The sequence below is a fragment of the Columba livia genome, chromosome 11, assembly GCF_036013475.1.
Source record: "Columba livia isolate bColLiv1 breed racing homer chromosome 11, bColLiv1.pat.W.v2, whole genome shotgun sequence".
Lineage (NCBI taxonomy): Eukaryota > Metazoa > Chordata > Aves > Columbiformes > Columbidae > Columba > Columba livia.
In genome coordinates, this window is record NC_088612.1 from 9,145,222 (window position 1) to 9,163,855 (window position 18,634).

The 18,634-nt window shown below is 41.3% G+C and overlaps 1 long non-coding RNA gene across 2 annotated transcripts; it reads right to left on the bottom strand.

Moving 5' to 3' along the window:
• Nucleotides 1-6,086: 6,086 nt before the first annotated feature.
• LOC135580564 (uncharacterized) lies at nt 6,087-18,403 on the bottom strand. 2 transcript variants are annotated; one of them, XR_010475404.1, is made up of 3 exons: nt 18,266-18,403; nt 12,352-12,465; nt 6,087-6,933 (listed from the first exon to the last, which is right to left on the bottom strand). It is a non-coding gene; the product is annotated as an uncharacterized LOC135580564 (long non-coding RNA). The 2 variants fall into 2 exon arrangements; XR_010475403.1 differs by lacking the exon at nt 18,266-18,403 and adding an exon at nt 15,300-18,259.
• Nucleotides 18,404-18,634: the final 231 nt, after the last annotated feature.

Genomic DNA, 18,634 nt, shown 5'->3' on the forward strand with positions numbered 1-18,634 from the left:
TTATGCTGAATAATTCATACAGAAGGTACTGCAGAAAAGAAACATATGTTTTTGGTCCACAGTGACTTATTAAGCAGAACATTTAAGAACCAACCTCAAATGTACCTGTCCAGCAAAAAACCTTGTGCAGAGTGAAAAGAGATCATTAGAACTGCAGTCTGCCTCTGCCTTCACCACTTCCCCTGGTGATTTAAATTCCCTTATTCAATTTTTCCCTGAAACAAAACAGGAACACACACAAAATCTCATCTAAAAGATTTAGGGTGCTATTGCAGTTAAAGCACAGCTGAGCTTTCTTCATTTTGACACACTAACAGCAGATGCAAATTTGATGTATTAACAGGTACAAACCCTTGGGACAAAAGCCTTCCTTCCAAAAGTGAGCACCAGTCGAGGTCCAAACTGTCTACAGAGGAGTTGTCGTACTCCAGTCATCAGCGCATCAATTCTCTCCTTGGTTGCTCGGAATACGGTCTCCTACTGAGCACCATATGCATGGCTGATAGCTGCCATTAAAAATCATCATTGCACACACCAGTCCCTCAAATACAGTCAGTGGAAAATAAACTCAGAATCCCAGCACGATAACTGCTGGCAAATGAAGACTCTTAGTACTGTACTCAGCCAAAGTACACAGCTACTTTACTCTTGGCTAATGCTGCATCCTTTCTGAGACACCTACACCTATGTGCAAAGTGACAGCATTGCTGCAGTTACATCTTTAATCACAGTAGTGGTTAAAAGCCAAAAAGTAAGCTAAACATATTGGCATTCTGGCACCTTATGCTGAATAATTCATACATAAAGTGCTGCAGAAAAGAAACATATGTTCTTGGTCCATAGTGTTTTTATTGTAAAATATTTAAAAATTAGGCTTGGATGTATATATTCAGTAGTAGCCCACCGGTATGGTGTCAGAAAGTCTATCTGCACTTGCATATACTTATTCTCTACACTGACACAGAACGTATTTATAGCAAAGATTCAAATCCACATAGCAAACAAATTTTTCAGGTTATTCAAGCATTTTGAACACTTCTTTACAGTGGATGCAGACGGTAACCCACACTTTCTTGTGAATGCTACATGAAGCAGCACACAAAGCTGCTCTTCCTCTGCAGACACACAGCAACGGGGACGACAAAATTTGTAGCCCCTTTATAGCATCCAATCTGACTTGCACTGTTTCACATTTACATATAAGGCCTTAAATCCCATCTCATCACATCACCGAGATCAGATTCAGGTCCAGCGTATCTGGAAACACACCCAGACACATGCACACACAGAAGAAACCTCTTGGCATATCGATGAAGAATAGGCCTTCCAAAAAAACATCTAGTATACAGATGAGCCCTCAAATTAGTAGAGAAAGCATGACGACTTCAGCAGTGGTGGCTGATGAAGAGACACACACATATACAACTCTGCCACCAATCGTGCTGCTAGGGCATTCATCAAATTAAGTACCAAGAGGAACAACACCTCTGATATCTCTTCATTTGGGGCTCCAGTAAATGAGGCACTAGATTAGGCCTGACAGAGGCCTAATGCAGCTTGAGCTTTTCCTGGTGTAATTAATTGGAACTTCGCCAGCTTGACAAATTGGAATGATGAATCTATCTTGTATGAATAGAAAAAAAAATGCATAATCAGTCAAAGATTTAGTTAAGACAGCTTCTCTCTGAGTCCCTGCCATAGCTAAATCCATTAAGGCAAGGAAACATCACTTTAAGAAAAGGCACTGCTCTCTGTATGTTCAATTTATAACTTTTTGTTCTTGAATTTAATGGAGCAGTCAGCCTGGACGGATTTGACTTTGGAGGGGCGAGGAAGGGGGAGGTGGGAAAGGTGGTTTTATTTTTAGCATTCTAACCTTCCATGTGCCTGGGAAATAGTCACTTCGGTTTGAATGTGCATTATTGGGTCTGCATTTTAATTCTTTGGGGTTGCATGGGGGAATATAATAAGAGTGCCCCACATACTTTGCCACCAAGATGATTTTGTGATAAAACTTGCTTGTCAAGTTTTTCCCCTACTAAGTTGTTTAATTGCTGGTAACATTTAGTCTTTGGAGGATGTGATAGATTGACTGCTCTGCCAGCACTGCTTTTTCCTCTCTAATTACCACCTAGTTGTAAAGGCCCTTTCCTGACACATTTAATGGAGAGGCGGAGGGAAAATAGGCTTGCTTACTCCTAAAATATATTTTTATCATTCAGCGATAATTTTCCGTGTATTTAATTTAAAGCATGTGCTTCCCGCACACACACACTCCATCCCACTTGTTCAGCCGCAAGACCCGAATTTTGAAGAATCAATTAAGCAGCTAATATCCCCATTTGTACCGAATGTTTAGAGAAACTTTACATCTCCTCTTCAAGACTGTGGGTTGCAAAATAAGTTACTTAGACGCTGCAGAAGAAATGCTTATTGGTTAAGTGAGAGTTGATAATGACGGCTTTCATTTCAAACAATCCAGAATTCCTCCTTGGCTCGCACATGCGAAAGAGCCAGGCAAAATGTTTAGCTGACATAATGCAAATGACCGGCCATAGATTTATTTGACAAACAGTTGAGCAGACAGCCCTATATTGCACTCACTTGTACCCCACACAACCCCACCGGAGCCAGGAGGATTTTGCTGGCAGAAAGGAGAGCAGAATTAAACCCAAACACTGCAGTTCACGCACTGAGCCATTCGTTTTTGGCCACCAGCCAACCTGACAGCCACATTTAAATAAGCCACCTGCTGAGTAGGGAGTTTAAAGAGCTAAGTGCTTGGGAGAGCTTTAGCCAAAAAGTATATTGAACTTATGCAATAAGGCGTGAAGTGAAAGGATTTCAGTGACAAGGAGTACTGGAGGCCATATTGTGGTCCTGACCTCTTGTTCCAGGGCAGATACAGGATAGCTTTTGGGATCCTCCCCTTCTTTGTCTGTGCTTCCTAAAATATATCAGACAGAAGCTCTACCCAGAAAACACCATTGTCCCAAGAAGTGAACTCTACACAGTGGATGCCAAAATTTCTTTTTGTTGTCTCTAACAATGCTATAGAAGAGGAATGCTTATGCGGAACACATTATTTCCCTCTGTTTGGATACTGTTGTGATTTCATTATTCAGAATAACTGGATTAGCTGTGTCAGAGGCAGAACTCCTTTCTCAGGATAGCTGTGAGATCCCTCTCTTCCCATGCAGTACCTCAGCACAAGGTCTTGTCTTCGTCACCTCATGATCCCTTTCCATTTGGTTCTCACTCTCCTTGCCAATTTTAAGAAATGTCTTTAAGCACCTAGATGCTGAAACATGACCACACTCTTTCTGCTGCTGATTATGTGTGGAAAAAATAACAACTTCCTGCTATTACAAATCCAGTGACAAAAGTCTCCCCAAAGAGAGAGATTGAACAAAGTGGCAGAAAGGCGATCAGCTCTGCTGTTCCCACCTGTAACAACAGCAGATTGCAAAAGCATTACTTGTCTCTTTCTTAGCCTCAAATTGTTCAGATCAAATCTAACAAAGTTATAGCTGCAAAGACCCCTGGGAGAGAGGTTGAAATCAGCATCAGCCAGGAACTTCAGAGGAATGCACCTGACGCATCACATCCACCCTGCTGCTTAATTTTTCCCCATGTCAGCCTCTGTTCAGAAAGCCCTGCTATCATCTTCTGCTAGTGGAAACGCCCAGTTTATTTTTATTTCTTTACCATCAAACGGCCATGTGAATGCTTTCTGCCTCAGTGGTGACATGGAGGTTGTCAAGCCCAGTTCAGCAGCTGACTCATAGGCCATTACTCACACAACTGCCATTCCGCTTTTAACCTCCCAAGCTTGTGTTTAAAACCGAGTATCCCCTTAGCCATGCTGCTAGCAAAAGCTTTGGGAACTTAATTCAGATAAGAAGATGTTATTTTTGGTGTGGAAGAACTCTTATTTAGATACAGAACATGACAAGTGAGTAATCCTAGTGGCAAAGGACTTGAACCTTTACTCATTTCAGTATAATGTACCATGGCACTGCTTCTCTGCAACAGGTATTTAAGGGTTAAAGATTTGCCAATTAAACGATCTATTTTACATTACAGAAATATTACAGAAATAGAAGGTTCCACTCTCCAAAGCAGTTCTGTGAGCTCCGTCCAGGAGTGATTTGAGCATCAGGTCATTCTTTTCTGATCACAGCTCAGATCCTGCCCCAATGGTGGGAAGGACGTGCCCAGTGCTCACCGTATCATGCTGTTTGCCAGCTGGGATTTGCCCTTTGCTTAACAGGCAGAACAATGAGATCAGCAGTGGGCTGCTTTACTGCACCATGAGCTGTGGTTGTGTTACCTCACACAGGACCACAGGAGGCTCTGGAGACTATACAAGGAGCTATTTGCGCATACACACACAGCCACACCCCTGCACATCTGCATGCACACCCAGCATCTGCCTTTAACCTTATCTGCTTCTTGATGCAATCAGAAAACTACACTAAAACATACAACCTGCAAAACGGAGATCTGAGTTTGAAATGTCTCTGCCTGGGCGTTCGGCTCTAAAGGGTATTTCAGCCTGATAGAACTGCAGAGATTTCAATACAAGGTTTGAGCTCAATTTTTCTCTACCTCCACACCGAATACCCGACCCCTCATGCACGTGCGCACATCTGCCCCTTGTACAGAAGATTTCTTTTTTTTACGTAAGGATGATCAATCACCTCTGCCTCTTCGTAGTCATGTCCCTATTACAGAAGATCCTGTTCCAATAAATGATTAGTACGTGCAGAATGCATTAAAATGAATTATAATAGCAATCCGATCTCCAGTGCCTCGGCAGAACCTTTCCATCACAGGTGACAGCTGGTTCCCTTGGGCTTAGCTCTGGAGAGAGTGCGCCAGACCTCAAAACTCAATCCGCTAACTTTGTATGAACCTCACCAAGTACAGGGAGCACACAGTTCTTCCATTGTCTTTGAACTAGGAAAGATGGACCTCAAAGGCTATTCAACAAGCTGGGATACACAACCTAGTATGAAGAATAAATGTAAATGCATTTTTCCAGACATTATGTGATTACAGCCTCTATCTGCCTATGGTGCCATGTTTTATTACAGGCCACCAAAAATAATTAGTTGGTGACCCAGAAAACTGATATATAAAATCCTTTTAATCACCAATATGGCTTTCAATTATATAGTGTAAACTTATTAACCTTTTTACTGCTGAGATTTGATTTATGGAATTCCAGCTGCATTAACATTACAGGAGATAAAAAGTGTCTTGTATGAGGCGTTGGGATTAACAGCCGATAGCTGGCTTTGCCATCACAGAGCAAAGGCAGCATCCTGCAAGTCTCCAGGGGCTCATTTCTATCAGAGCTGTGCAGAAAGTTTGGTTTGTGGAGTCAGACTGTGTAATTCCTGTCACTTCATATACAAACCCGAACACACAGGCCAGTTACGGCTTTCAGAAGGAGCAGGGGTTGTGCGAGCACTCGATGCGTTAATAAACAATAAAGGCGAAGATAGGGCTGTATTTGTACCTCTCTGTACTCGCACAGTCAGAAATACTTGTATATTGAATGGAAACACTTTGGGGAATTCTATTGCATAAGAATCCTTAACAGTAGCTTTACTCAAGCGAAGGTTGGGAACAGAGAGAAGGGCTATTCACGAGGGTGCCTTTGTAGAAAACAATTTTCAAATACGTTCTGCTTTCTTTTAAATGGGATGGCTATTTCCCCTTTTTAATTGCAGTAGATTTTTCTCCCCCCTGGAAATCAGAGTTCTCAGAAACATACAGATGAGTATAATAGGGTTGTTTCACTTTTTTTCCTAGTGTGGATACAGCATTTAGTGCTTTGTACAAGGTCTTAGGCACTCCTGGTCATCTTCCCACACACATTATCTGTGTTTCTACAGATAATGCAGAGATCAGCAGGAGAGACCAACAGACTACAGTGAAGACCTGCTAATTAACAAGCCAAATTGCTAATCTGAGCTAGATAATGCATCAAGATCCAATAAAAGATACAGGCATCTAAAAGGTAAACATTACCATACTAGACTTGATTGAATCACCCAAGGATGGAAAGCCCTGTATTTCTAGTCCATACATGTGATTTAATTCAGGTCTTGAGAATATACACAGAAATAAACAATCTTGCCATAACTGCCATTCACAGTTCCCCTCCTATTTCTTAGTGGCTCATTATTTATTGTTTAATGACAATAAAACAGAATAGTAATATTCTGTAAGATCATTTCTGCTGTGAACACCTAATTAGCTCTTTTACAATCTCAGAAGAACTAAAATAGTTAATAAATTTGGGTCAAATTTTGCAAAATAAATATCAGTTCCCCATTTTCAAATCCTATCTTTTTTCAATCAATCAATCAATCAAAAAAAAAAAGTTATATTTAACCTATTTTTCAGTAATTGGTAATGTGTAAGCATCCCCAAATGGCACAAGGGAGCAAAGTGAAATAACCACCATTCCCCATAAACTGAATCAAACCCTCATCATTCACTTGGGTTCTTGCTCTGCAAACTTGAAAAGCCTTGAAGGCCACAGTGAGGAGAGGCTATGGGGACAGGTGCTTTGATAACCCATGCAAAAGCCATCGTTTTCATAGAAGGGAAATACCAACATGTGCCGTTACCTTTCTCAGGATGAGATGTTATTGAATTGGGCAGTCCCCAGGTCACAGTTTCTTTTGCAAAGATGGATTTGTAATGGTTCACTCCAACCCACGCACTGGCGAAAGACCCACAAATCCTGATGTCTGGCTCACACCTGGACATCCAGCATATTTATTCCAAGGTTAGCTCTGACATCTCCACCAGCTGAGATTTCTAGTGCAGCAGAAGAACGCGTGACACTGCCATCCAGCTCCTCCAAGTGCTAATAAGGCCCATCACAGCCATAGCAAGATTTTTAAGCGTATTCTGTGAAACAAGGAGAATAAAAATCAATGGCACTCCATAATCCAGCCAGTGCCTTTCTTTGCTCACAAATCTTCATTTACTCAGCTAGAAAAATTATGAACTGTCTAGAAATAATACAGTAAAGGCGGTCAATGACAATTACAGCATAAAGACTAATAGAGATGGTGGTAAGAATCTGGTATATTCTGTTCTGCTGAAGCCCATTTATAATTTTAATAAAAACGGTAACGCTTTACGATAAGTGGACATCATTTAATGCTCAATTACTATGAAATTCCTTTGGAAATATATATTAAATGCAGCAGCTCTGTATTTATACCAGGAGGGTTCCTTGAGATTGATGTTATCACAGTGAATACCAGTGGAATGTCAAGTCCAACACCAGTGCATTCAATATTATTGCCCTCTGGGTCAGGTATCCTTTCCTCCCCCACCCTGACATTTGAAACAAGCCCTTATCTATGTGGAGAGGAACAACATGAATTATACACATGCTGCATTTTTTTTAAAAAAAAAAAAAGGGAATTTGCAACACAGGCTGGCAAGGCCTTTAGCGATGATTAACTGGGACATTTTTGAATAACAATGCAAAAAGGTACAGCTCCCAAACAGGCAGTTTTCTCTTGAAGGCCAAGAGGTTTCTAAACCCCTATGTTTATAAAACAAGCATTATTCCAGATAAAGCACAAAACCTTTTCAGAAGAACTAACTTCAACTTACCGAACATTTCTCTTAGCAAGAAAAATACCGTAAGCCTTTTTCCTCTACTTGCAGAAGCTCTTACACTGTACCATCCTTAGCCCTGCCTTACCACCAGAGTTCACCACAGAGATGTGAACCCTCAAACTTGCTCCACACAGGTGGGATTAGTTTCCCTGGAAAGCAAAGCAGGATCTCCCTAATAACCTACAGCTGCCTGCACCTATGCTGTCAGCCACAGATGTTGGTGCTTTGACTCCCCACCGCTCTTCTCTGGCAGGTTGTGAAAGAACTTGTTTGTCTCAGAGGTATTTGTGAGGGAAAGCAAGGGGTGAATGAGCAAATTGAACCCTACCAGGCTATGGTTGGACCTTGCTGAGGAAGCCTGAAACCAGAGGCCCCCACGCTTTGTTTAGCTACAACCTCTAGTAGCAGCTGATAGCAGCAGATGCAACAAAAATGGCTGGACTTGGTTTGGGAAGCTGAATCTGAGGCCATCCTTTCTCCCTGAACGTATCTGCAGCCAGGGAGCTTATTTGAATGCAGTCCCTAACACGACTTTGTACACAAAATCTGTCACCTGAGGGTGGCAGTTATTATAACTGGCTCCTGTTGGGTGAGGGTGCTGCCCTGCTTGCTTTGCAGTGCAGATTAACAAGATTAAACAAGGTCTGAAAGATGGCAGGTACCGCTCACAGGAGTCTTCAGTTTGCAACACTCTTAGGATCCAAAGACAAATTTAAAGGAGTACTTCATCAGTTCCCAGACAATAAATAATACCAATAGCTACTCAGCAGCTTAGGAAAAAGAAGCAGCAATTGGAAGAAGGGGGGACACCCTAAGTGCTCTGCTAGAACTAACATCACTCCATTTAATCTTAAATCATACTTTGCATCCTCTGCTGGAACACTTTATCCCAGACCTCCTGGAACCTTAGACACTTGGCATAATAGCCCATTAATTACTTCAGCATGGGAAATAAATTTCAATATCTTTCACTTTGATGCTCATTACTAAACACTTCACAGATTCCCAAATACACATGAATGGTTCATCCTTCTTCTTTTTGGGTATAACAGGCTTTATTTCACAGTTTGACTTTAATCAACCTCTCCCTCCATTCTGGGTAGCACGCCATAACATTTATACTCTCATCCAGGGTCACCAGTTCATTTAGGAACTCAGGACAAGGTATTTGTATTTTGCTGCACTCATGTTCTCATCCTGTTAAAGGTGATTACAACATCAAGTTTTGTCCAGTGTCTCAGTATCTGAAGATGAAAGGTAGTACAATGTATAATGGCAGCAAGTCAGCACTTTCAATAAGCATCCATCTGTAAACAAGTCCCTTAAAATATCACAACAGTGTGAAAGGAAGCTGCATCCTAATTGGGTAGAGTGCAAAGCCATGGGCCTTATAAATATAATGTGTAGGTGATCTGTCTTGCCAAAAAAAAAAAGGAGGTTTGTTGTATGAAGGACACATTATCCTTTTCTCTTCCTATGATTCAGCATGGTAAGTAGTCATCCCTAATTGGCTTACAGCTTAGTATGAAATATTAGGATGCCACACATTGTGATGACACAGCTGGATTCCTAAGGGAAGCCAAAGACTGATCTGAGAACAGAAGAGGGACAAGAGCAGATGCGGGTCTGAAAAAAAAAGAAAATAGTTGTAGCTTCCAGAGTAGCATGTCATTCTTTATCCTCCTCCTCCTGCGTACAGCGCGCTGCATACGGCACACCGCTCTCCTGGTAGGAAGGCGAGGGACCCGTCATTTCAGAGTTCCTAAATAAAACGTGGGGAAAAAATGTGATTGCTGGGAGCACTGAAACAGGAAGAGACAAGCAGGCGGAATAAATCTGGGCAATAGCTGCCTTGTCATGAAAAATACACTGCACAAATGTCACCTCTCTCTGTGTGTCAGATGATGATTTCCTCCAACTCACTCTCAGCTGGAAAGTGTTTGCCAAATTATCTCAGCAAACAATCTGTGGGTCACTCACAGAAGTTCAGCAGCCAGGAAACAAGTGGTTCAATTGGGCACCCAGGTCGTGCACTGGGGGCTTCTTTCCTGGTCCTGGCCTTGGTTCAGGAAGGTAATTAAACAGCTGCCCACCTGAAGTCAATTGGGCTATTCACATGCACTTAAGCACTGCTGACGCCAGGCTGAGGGGAATAGACCTCTCAGGGGAAGATTTTTGCTGCAAACACTAGTGCTAATTCAAAATTCACTTTCTACAAAGTTCCTCTCTTGCAGTCTGCTGAAATTAGCTATATCCACTATTATGCTTGCCAGGAAACTTGATAGAATATTGCCCAAAGTGAACATAAAAGAGAAATAAACACAGTAGAAATTAATCACAGGAGTTCAGACCAGTAGGTTGCAGAAGATGCGTTATAAATTTCATCCAGCTGTAATGCAAATTTTGCCAAATGAGAGGGAACATCTCCCTTTTTATATCACTGTTTCACTACATATTAATAGCAACCAGTTACTGATGCGGTACTAAAATATTAATGATACGGTCGTAAACCTGAATCAGTGCCTAACTTGGCAGAACAACATAGGGCAACTTTTCAATCACGTGTGAACAAACCCAGTTTTCAGAAGCCATTTTGCTATTGTAAGACCACGTGAGCAGAAGTAATTGCATGGCTATGTTAGGCACAAAAATTGTTAGTCTTCCTTGGGATATCAACAGCCCCATTGAGGTGTACAGTATGGGTGCCCAGATATTTATGCAAGGCTGAGAGAATCTCAAACCAGGCAGAAACAAAGTTCATGCAATTAATTAGTAAGCTTTCATCTGCAGCTGGTATGACTGACTTTTATATGTACATTAGCGACAATAGCCTCAAGCCCTTGGGGACTGATTGTTTCAGCAGGATTTAGCTCTTTGTTCTGGACTAAGCTGGAATAAGCTCACCAAGGCAAGATACCCAAAGCAAAACCCAGAGCTTTTGCACCTGCCCAATGTAAGAACAGGTGAATTTATCAACTCTGCTTTGTATCACCTGTGATCACAACAGAAATTTGGGGATGTTAAAGGATTTAAAAATCAGAGACTTCTCTTGCACCTTTTATATTTTCCAGTGTGCTGCCCAAGCCACCCCACTCAAGATAAGCAGAGGTGGCTGAACAGGGCAGCCCTTGGGTTGCTTGGTTTGATCTGTAAATGAGACGCAGGTCTTGAAGTCTCCTTGCTTCTCACTTCAGCTATGCACCAGCAGAACTGGGCTGGTCCACTTTATTATTCATATTTGTCCCTTTCTATGAAGATGGAGCCATATATCAAAGCTCCTTTCAAACACCTTTAGTTGAAGCTCCAAATTAAGGCGAGTAAGGAGAGACGCAGGAGGATTTTGTGTACTCTGCGCAATTCCCAACAGTAGGTAGCACCCCAGGAAAAGCTGGAATACTAAAATAATTTTTATTTCTACATTTCCACAGGACACAGCTAATGGCTCACACTCATGGCCAGCAACATTTTCCTCCCACCTCCCATCAGGATCCAACTGGATCCGCTGGAGGAAACAAATATATAGTCAACATTTTGTGTAGGTCTATCGATACTAACCAAGGTCTTTGCTTTCAAGGTGTGTCACTGCTGCTTCTCTGAGTAATCAGTGCATGACTAAGCTGACTTTGGACATGACTGAGTTTTCAGTTTAGAAGGGCAGAGAATGGCAGGAAATTAATTATGTCTCAAAAAAAGAAGGGTCCTTTTCCTTTGGTTTTCCATTGTGGTCACATAAATGAGGACTCAAAATACCACCAAGATATCACTTAACATTGTTAGCACCTGGGAGGCAGCTCCGATCACTGTGACAATGTCTTTATTATTTGCTGACCAGAGTCACTGCAGCCACTTACAGCAATGATAATCCTTCTTCATTATATCTGCAAGCAGATGCCATCGAGGTGTGCCTGACAATCATCCCTTTCAGAGTAAGCGATCACAGGGTTTCCATTGCTCTCACATCCATTGGCTCCTTGTTTATTAATGACACGTTTGAAATTTTAGTGTTGATTCTGCTCAGGTGGGAGATAGCAAACATTTACTTGATTGACACCTGTCATTAGGAAAGTTTTTCATACAACTCAGGTGGTAAATGATGCAGTCTCTCTGCAAATCGAGTTGCCAAACAAAGAACCGTTTTTGGTTTACAGATTACCAGAGCAGGAGAAAAATTGCCCTTGTTTTGAAACTTGCTTTAGCAAGACACTGGAACTGCTTTGAGCAGCACAAGAACCTCTAAGCAGTCGTTTATTTCTGGTGTCAGACAACCAGCTATTTCAGTTCCTAACAGAGTGGCAAATGTGGTATTTCAGGGCTCCTTCACCTACCAAAGCAACCACCATTAGTGAAACACCAGGAAGACTATTATATCCCCGAACATACCAACTCCTTGGACAAAGTCCGTGGTCAGCTCAGCTCCAGTTCATCTCTTAGATCTTCTTTTTCTCTCTCTTTTTTTCTGTGACAAGGACCAATGGAGGGCAGTGAGGAGAAATATCCCCTCAGACTCTCTCCTGTACATGGAGGCTACAGGGCCTGCAGAGTTGCCATGATAAATCTGCGTCTCAAAACTGCACAGAACATCTCCCACAACACCTCCCACATCTAAAGTCTACTTAAACAACAAAAAAAAATCATCTCTTGGAAGAAGACAAGTCAAACATAACTCATTCCTTTATTCTTTTTCTTTCTTACCAGGCTTCACAGATGATTGTTTCATCTCATTCTTCTGTTTCCAAGAAAGAACTTTCTAAATCCTCAGGCAATATTTGGAGCAGGCAGATTTTTCTTTGAGTGTTCAAGGCTGATCTGATCAATTAAAAAAAAAAAAAAGGTTGCAGTACATTTTAAACCAAATACCCCATAGTATAAAATCTCAGAGGTCAGTCTATGTTAGCAAGTAAATGCAAAGATATAATAACAGGGATTCAGTACAACCCCCTTTCTCATGTGTCCTATGGGATTTTCTGTATTGTTCTCTGTTTAAAGCGTTTAAAATGCAAGGGTAAGGCTGCTGAAGTCCCGGACATGTAAGTTCTGTTCTCTGGCTGGAAATAAAGTGCTGTAGATCACACAGAATTCTTCCAAGCTGTTTTGCCTCCCATCTTCTTTTTCCTTTTTCACTCACAAAAGCTATGAATTCTCTCCAGCCATGGACTTTCTCCCAGCAGGTGAGGCACCACGGGGCCCCACAATCTTATCTGAGGCTGTTTGGGCCCAGCTGCAATGCAAACAGTCCTCACCACTGGGACTCCCGTACAAGGTTTGGAGTCTCTCTTCACAACAGCAAATTTCCAGTGAAGTACGTTGAAGCACAACGAGGTGAGTGTTCCCTAAGGCCTCCGGAATCACAGCTGACATAACGTGAAATTTGCTTCCCCCTCTACCAACTCTGGCTAAATAAACTCATCTTCTGTACAGTAGGACACACTTCATTTTCCCGTCCTTCATTTTCTTCTCCCTCTTGTTGATTCCAAAAGGAGACCACACAGACCAACCATCACAGCCAATTTGATTTCCAATTTTCTGGGTAGCTTTGCAATCACACTCCATTTGTCACCTCAATGCAGTATCGAATTTGCAGCCTGGGCATGAATGACTTCTGGAATTATCTCCCTTGGACAAGACACCAAAGCAATTCAAAAGCAAGTAAACAGAATGCAGAAATACCCCTGAATAGGATTATGTCAGGTTTCTAAATTCTAATCCTGTTACTTCAGCAGCTCTCTATTTCTCTTTTCCTTCTTCCCTTCCAGCTCATATTTTCCTACCCAGAACTCAGTTCAGCATCGCCACAACAATCAAATATATTCTGTGAAGTTACTAGGGCTGCATGAACATTTAGAGCTTGGCAACCTGTATTGTAACACCAAAATCTGTTCTTGACAACCACTGACCCCAAAAGCTGATGTGATCAAACACATCCCTGTGAATGAAAGCAGAAGACTGCAATCAGTTTTACCATTTTAAGGAAAATAAATCCTAATCCTTTGCCTTTCTGTGATATTCGTCTAATTGCTGTTTCCTTACACATTCAAACATCTACAATTTGGTTCCGTTGTTTGAACGTCACTTGGAATCAAATCAGTGTAGGGGATACATCATCTTTCAACCTTTTAGTCCAGCTGTGAACTTTGGGCTTAATCCTTTAGGGTGCCCTTGTCTAGCAAGCTTTAATGTATATTAGATTTCCTAAAAGGAGAGCGAAAGTGGTCAAAGCAAGATAGTGCAAGATTCTGTGTTTCATAAATTAATAAGCATCACCAACTGCATTGCTTGACCCTTTAAACTCTGTGAAATTAATATAAGTAGACAACCAAAGTGCACTTGGCCCCTGAAGAGCCTTGGAAGTTCACTTAAGCAATCCAAGTTCCCTTAAACTTTTATAAGCCAGCTTTTAAAGCAAGTCCTTTGTACTTATTACTGGTGACAGTGAGCATTACAACAGCCAATGAACCTTTGCTGACTTCTGACCCCAATATGGTAGAGCACAGTTATCAAGGGAAATATCAGAATCAAAGCCTGTATATTACATTGAGGTCCTGACTCCTGAAAGAGCCCCCTGTAGACTCTTCAGAGTGTGTCAGTGACATAAACAGCTAATATTCTCGGACATCTACTTATGATGTACGGATATTATTGCTTAGTTAAGCACTTTTGGCATAATAACACACACCCTCCCAATAAAAACTGAAGCCTCTTATGAAGAAAGCTGTGGTTCTCACAGTTCTCTTGCAAGAAAACAAAATTTGAAGATCTTTTATCTAGCCCGGAAAAACCCTTCACTTGGCAGTGGTGAGTCAAGCAACACTAAGTCTTCCTCTTAACCGATTAATGGATTTAAATTATTAAATGGCATTAGGTAGGCATGGTGAGGAACACACGGTCTCCTCTCAGCGCTCTGTGCCGGCTGAGACCGCCTGGAACAATGAAGAAAATGTGTATCCACACCTACTGCGTTCTGGCATTAATCTTGCAGTCACTTGTAATACTTGAGTTAGCATCCTGTAGAAATAAGATATCTCACCCTTGCCAGCTGATTATATTTTTCATAATGTAAAAGGTTCCTGCTGAATTATTCAGGTGTTTTTCCCGTTGCTTTAAAAAAATAAATAAATAAATAAATAAAGAGAGAGAGAGACGGAAAAGCTAAAGCAGCCAGGTATCTAGGAATAAACAGGCTGACAGGCAGTGGTCCCCAGTATTAGTAATTACTATTGGACTGTAAAGCCCAATTAATGATTATGTTTAAGCTAAACTTTTCAGCAAGCAGAATTTCAAAGAACAGACAGGTCATGAGAAATTGCAAGATTATCTGCTGAAGGGCAACAAACTCCTACAGCGTGTAACCCCCCAGCAGTGAAGTCAGGGAGGGCACGAGTTACCTGTTGTCTCCACCTGTTTAGAACATTTGGGTGGAGCTTCTGGGGATATTTAATGACACTGGTTTCCATTTGTTTATCTCATTTGTCTGCCTAGATCTGAACACTGACAGAGACAATAATATCACGGCATGGAGAAAATAAATACACAAATGTACATACACATTTTATACACGCACCATACACAAATGTATATAAGAAATTAAAGCCAAATAGAAAGCAGAATGCAACTGTTAGAAAATAATTGATGAAACTTCTTACCAGAAACACAGATAACAAGAAGCAGCTGGAAAAACGAGGTACTTTCGAGGAATGTGGCTCACAGCTTCCACGCCAAGTGAATGTTAACAGGGACAGTCTGGTGACTGGGTTTCAGTCCCTGCCAGGCAGATGTCTACTCTAAGAACAGGGAAGTTCATTTAGCAGCTCTCTGATTATTAAATATAAATTGGATCAGAAGAGAACCTTGAAATACTTCGGGTCTATTCTGATATGTGTTGCTCCAATTCAGATTGTTTGTGAGTGTAACCGTACAATGATTATTGAAGATGGAATCACATGAATTGATCATTATCGATAACACGGCTAATTTGAATGTATCTATATAAACCTATGGTCATCTACAGTGGTATTAGTGTTTTAATTGCATGGATTAATAATGAAGGAAATGAAAATATATTAAAATAAATCCCATGTGCCGACTGGCCACAGAGTCTAAGGGGCCACCCTAGAGCAGCATAAGCAAGCAAACAACATTAGAGGAAACAATTTCTACGTTCAGGACTCCTTCATTTGAAAACAAATCACTCCCGGGCCTGCTGGTTGCTGCCTTTCCTCAGAGCTCTGTCTTGCTTGTCAGGAGGAAATGTCCACAAGGGACAGAACAGGGCATTTTTTAATGGAGGTGACCAAAGAGGTCTGCGTTCCCTTCCAAGGAAGCAAAATCAACTTTGTAAATCCCAAATCTTCAATACCAACATCCGATGGCAGCTCTGGTAAATGCTTGTTTAGCACTGGTAGATAGGATCTGCATAGGAAAGACAGACTGGAACTCCTCGCTAGCTCTCTTGTTGAGAAAACCATCCATGCAACTCTATCTGGAGTGGAAGCGAGACGGATCTCTCCCAACTATGAAAGTTGCTTTCCTTACTTGGAACAGTCCAGCACTGGAGAACCTACAGGAGAGCTTGGAGATGGGATATTAATTTGTTTTCCACCTTTCCCCAGGAGATTGCCAGGCTTACAGGCTGATGAATGAGCCCTGTCTGCCCAGCTCCTGTATTCCTTCAGGCCTGTGACACATCTTTAGGTTTTGGTTCCTTGGATCGGAAAAGTTTGCTGTATCTGGGGGAGTCCCAGAACTGCCATCCAAGTCACTAAGGTCTTCTGCAGACCACGTTTCATCAGCCAGCTGGAAAAGAAAAGCTCCTTTTATCAAATCCCCTGAGGCTAACACATATTGAAAATAATTTGTTCTTAGCACTTCTAGAGGCAGGGTTTCAAATGATGAATGAAGAAGAATATTCTCTGTCACAAGGTTTTCTTTGTTTTTCAAGTCCTTAGAGTTTGTGATCTTTAAAACTCTGGTACTAAAAGCACCGTCATTTTCCACTAAACTTGCCACTGTTGCCTTATGCAAAGGGCTGACTGCACCTTGCCAAAGAAAAAAAAAGTACACGTGAATTTGTTATCCTGGAAGTCCATGGTTAGAGCATTTCCATAACTAATGCAATTAACCTGAGGTGAAGATGTACATTTTCTTTCTTCCTTTGGACAGCATCTAGTACAAAATGCTGCAATCCTGACTATTCATGAACGCTCCTGCCATACAGGCAGCTTTTATAATGATGGGAAACAGCCAAGGCATGTCCACCTCCATAGAGTGGTTTTCTGGTTTGTTTTAAATTGCTGATGCATTTTGTCTTTCAAGTCTGGAGGATTTTGCTTTTTTAAAGTTTTGGGGTGGCTTTTCTTTTTTTTCTCTTCCAGTTTAGCAAATTTTCAACTGCTTTTAGTTATTTCTCAGGAAGAATAGAATCAAGCTGTGAAATGTCATTAAGATTTTTATAGTTTCCAGTTTCTAGGCAAATTTTCTTACATACAAAAACATTAAAATGGAAACATGAAAATGGGTTTTGATCAAGTGCTCAAAAATTTTCAGTGGCTAAAAAAATGCCAGCGTGGTACCAACAGCTTCAGAGTTTTCCAAATTTTTAGCAGAAGCCAGTACAAATTTTATGAAATAACAAACCCTTTTCTGACAATTTTATCAGTGAAGCTTATAAAGAAAAAGCTAACAGAAAATGCGGAGGAAAAATGCTCTAGTGAGACTAACGACTAAAACCACAAATACTGTACTTGGATCAGAAAATTCCATTTCCACAATGAATATCAATTTCAAGGACACAACTTAGTAACTACAACCAGCTTTAAACGCGTTGTCTGTTGTGCATTACATTGTACAAACAAGTTCTAATGAGGAGAAATACCGCTGGTCCAGTCCCACGAAAACAGCGCAACTTCAGCTTCCCTAGTGTGAGCTGGAAACGACCTGGGGGAAACCCAGGGGATTCTTTTCCAGCAGGTAAGGGGAAGATTAAAATGGGAAAAATTGGGACTGGACCTTAATATGTCCCTAACCATTGAAATTAAAGCAAAAGAGACACACACGTAATTGTTGAGGGGCTAAAACTTCAACCAGCATAAAAAGGTCACAAAAACATGTAATTAATCCAATTCTGCCCAGGTCGGCATTCACCCCAGCGCTCCCTTTGGGCTACTGACGCTGCAGCAAATTCAAATATTGAGTTAGTCCCCAAAAGAACCCCCTCATAAAAGAACACAGACCCAACACACTCTATATCCCCCACAAAGTAAGGAGACTTTTCCACAGCTCCAGAAATATTCATTTGACAGTTTCTCCTTCCTTGGCTACAGCTCTGGTAATTGATCTGCTCTATTATTTTTGTGCTGTTCTTTCTCTCTTACATTTAAATATGTCCTTCATATTTCTGGAGCTTTTTTTTCCACCAGCCTGTATCTCCGCTGTTACATTATTTTTTATCTCTCTCCTCTATTCTTCAAGTGTGAAAAGGGTGCTCTGTTCTCTAATATTCATTTTTCTTTTTTTATTCTCCAAGTACTTTCTTTCCCATCTGTAACAGCCCCTAATATGCACCTCCATTCGATTTTACTTACCCAGCTTGAAACCCTCTCATTCTAATTACCTTTTCAGTTTTCTTCTATTTCTCCCTTGAGATGTCTCAATTAGTGTACTTTTTCTTACCGGCTGTCACCTCTGAGCTACAAGGTGGGTCTAACTCCAACTTAAACCATGCAGAAAATAAATGAGGAGCCGTTCTTGGCGGCCCTGCTGAAGGTGGTGTTACTTTACAAACTAGTGCACCTTTAATAGATGATAAATGGGCAGAAAAGTGGCCTTGTTAATGCAGTAGCCCTTGATTTGGTTGCCATGCCGTGTCCTTTCATTACTCAAAGATACAGGAAAGGCAACCTGTGCTAAGTCCTGGGTGAGGTACTTTCATACAAAGAGACTTAGTAGAGGCTAATTAACATAGTTCTGGTCAAAACCTGAA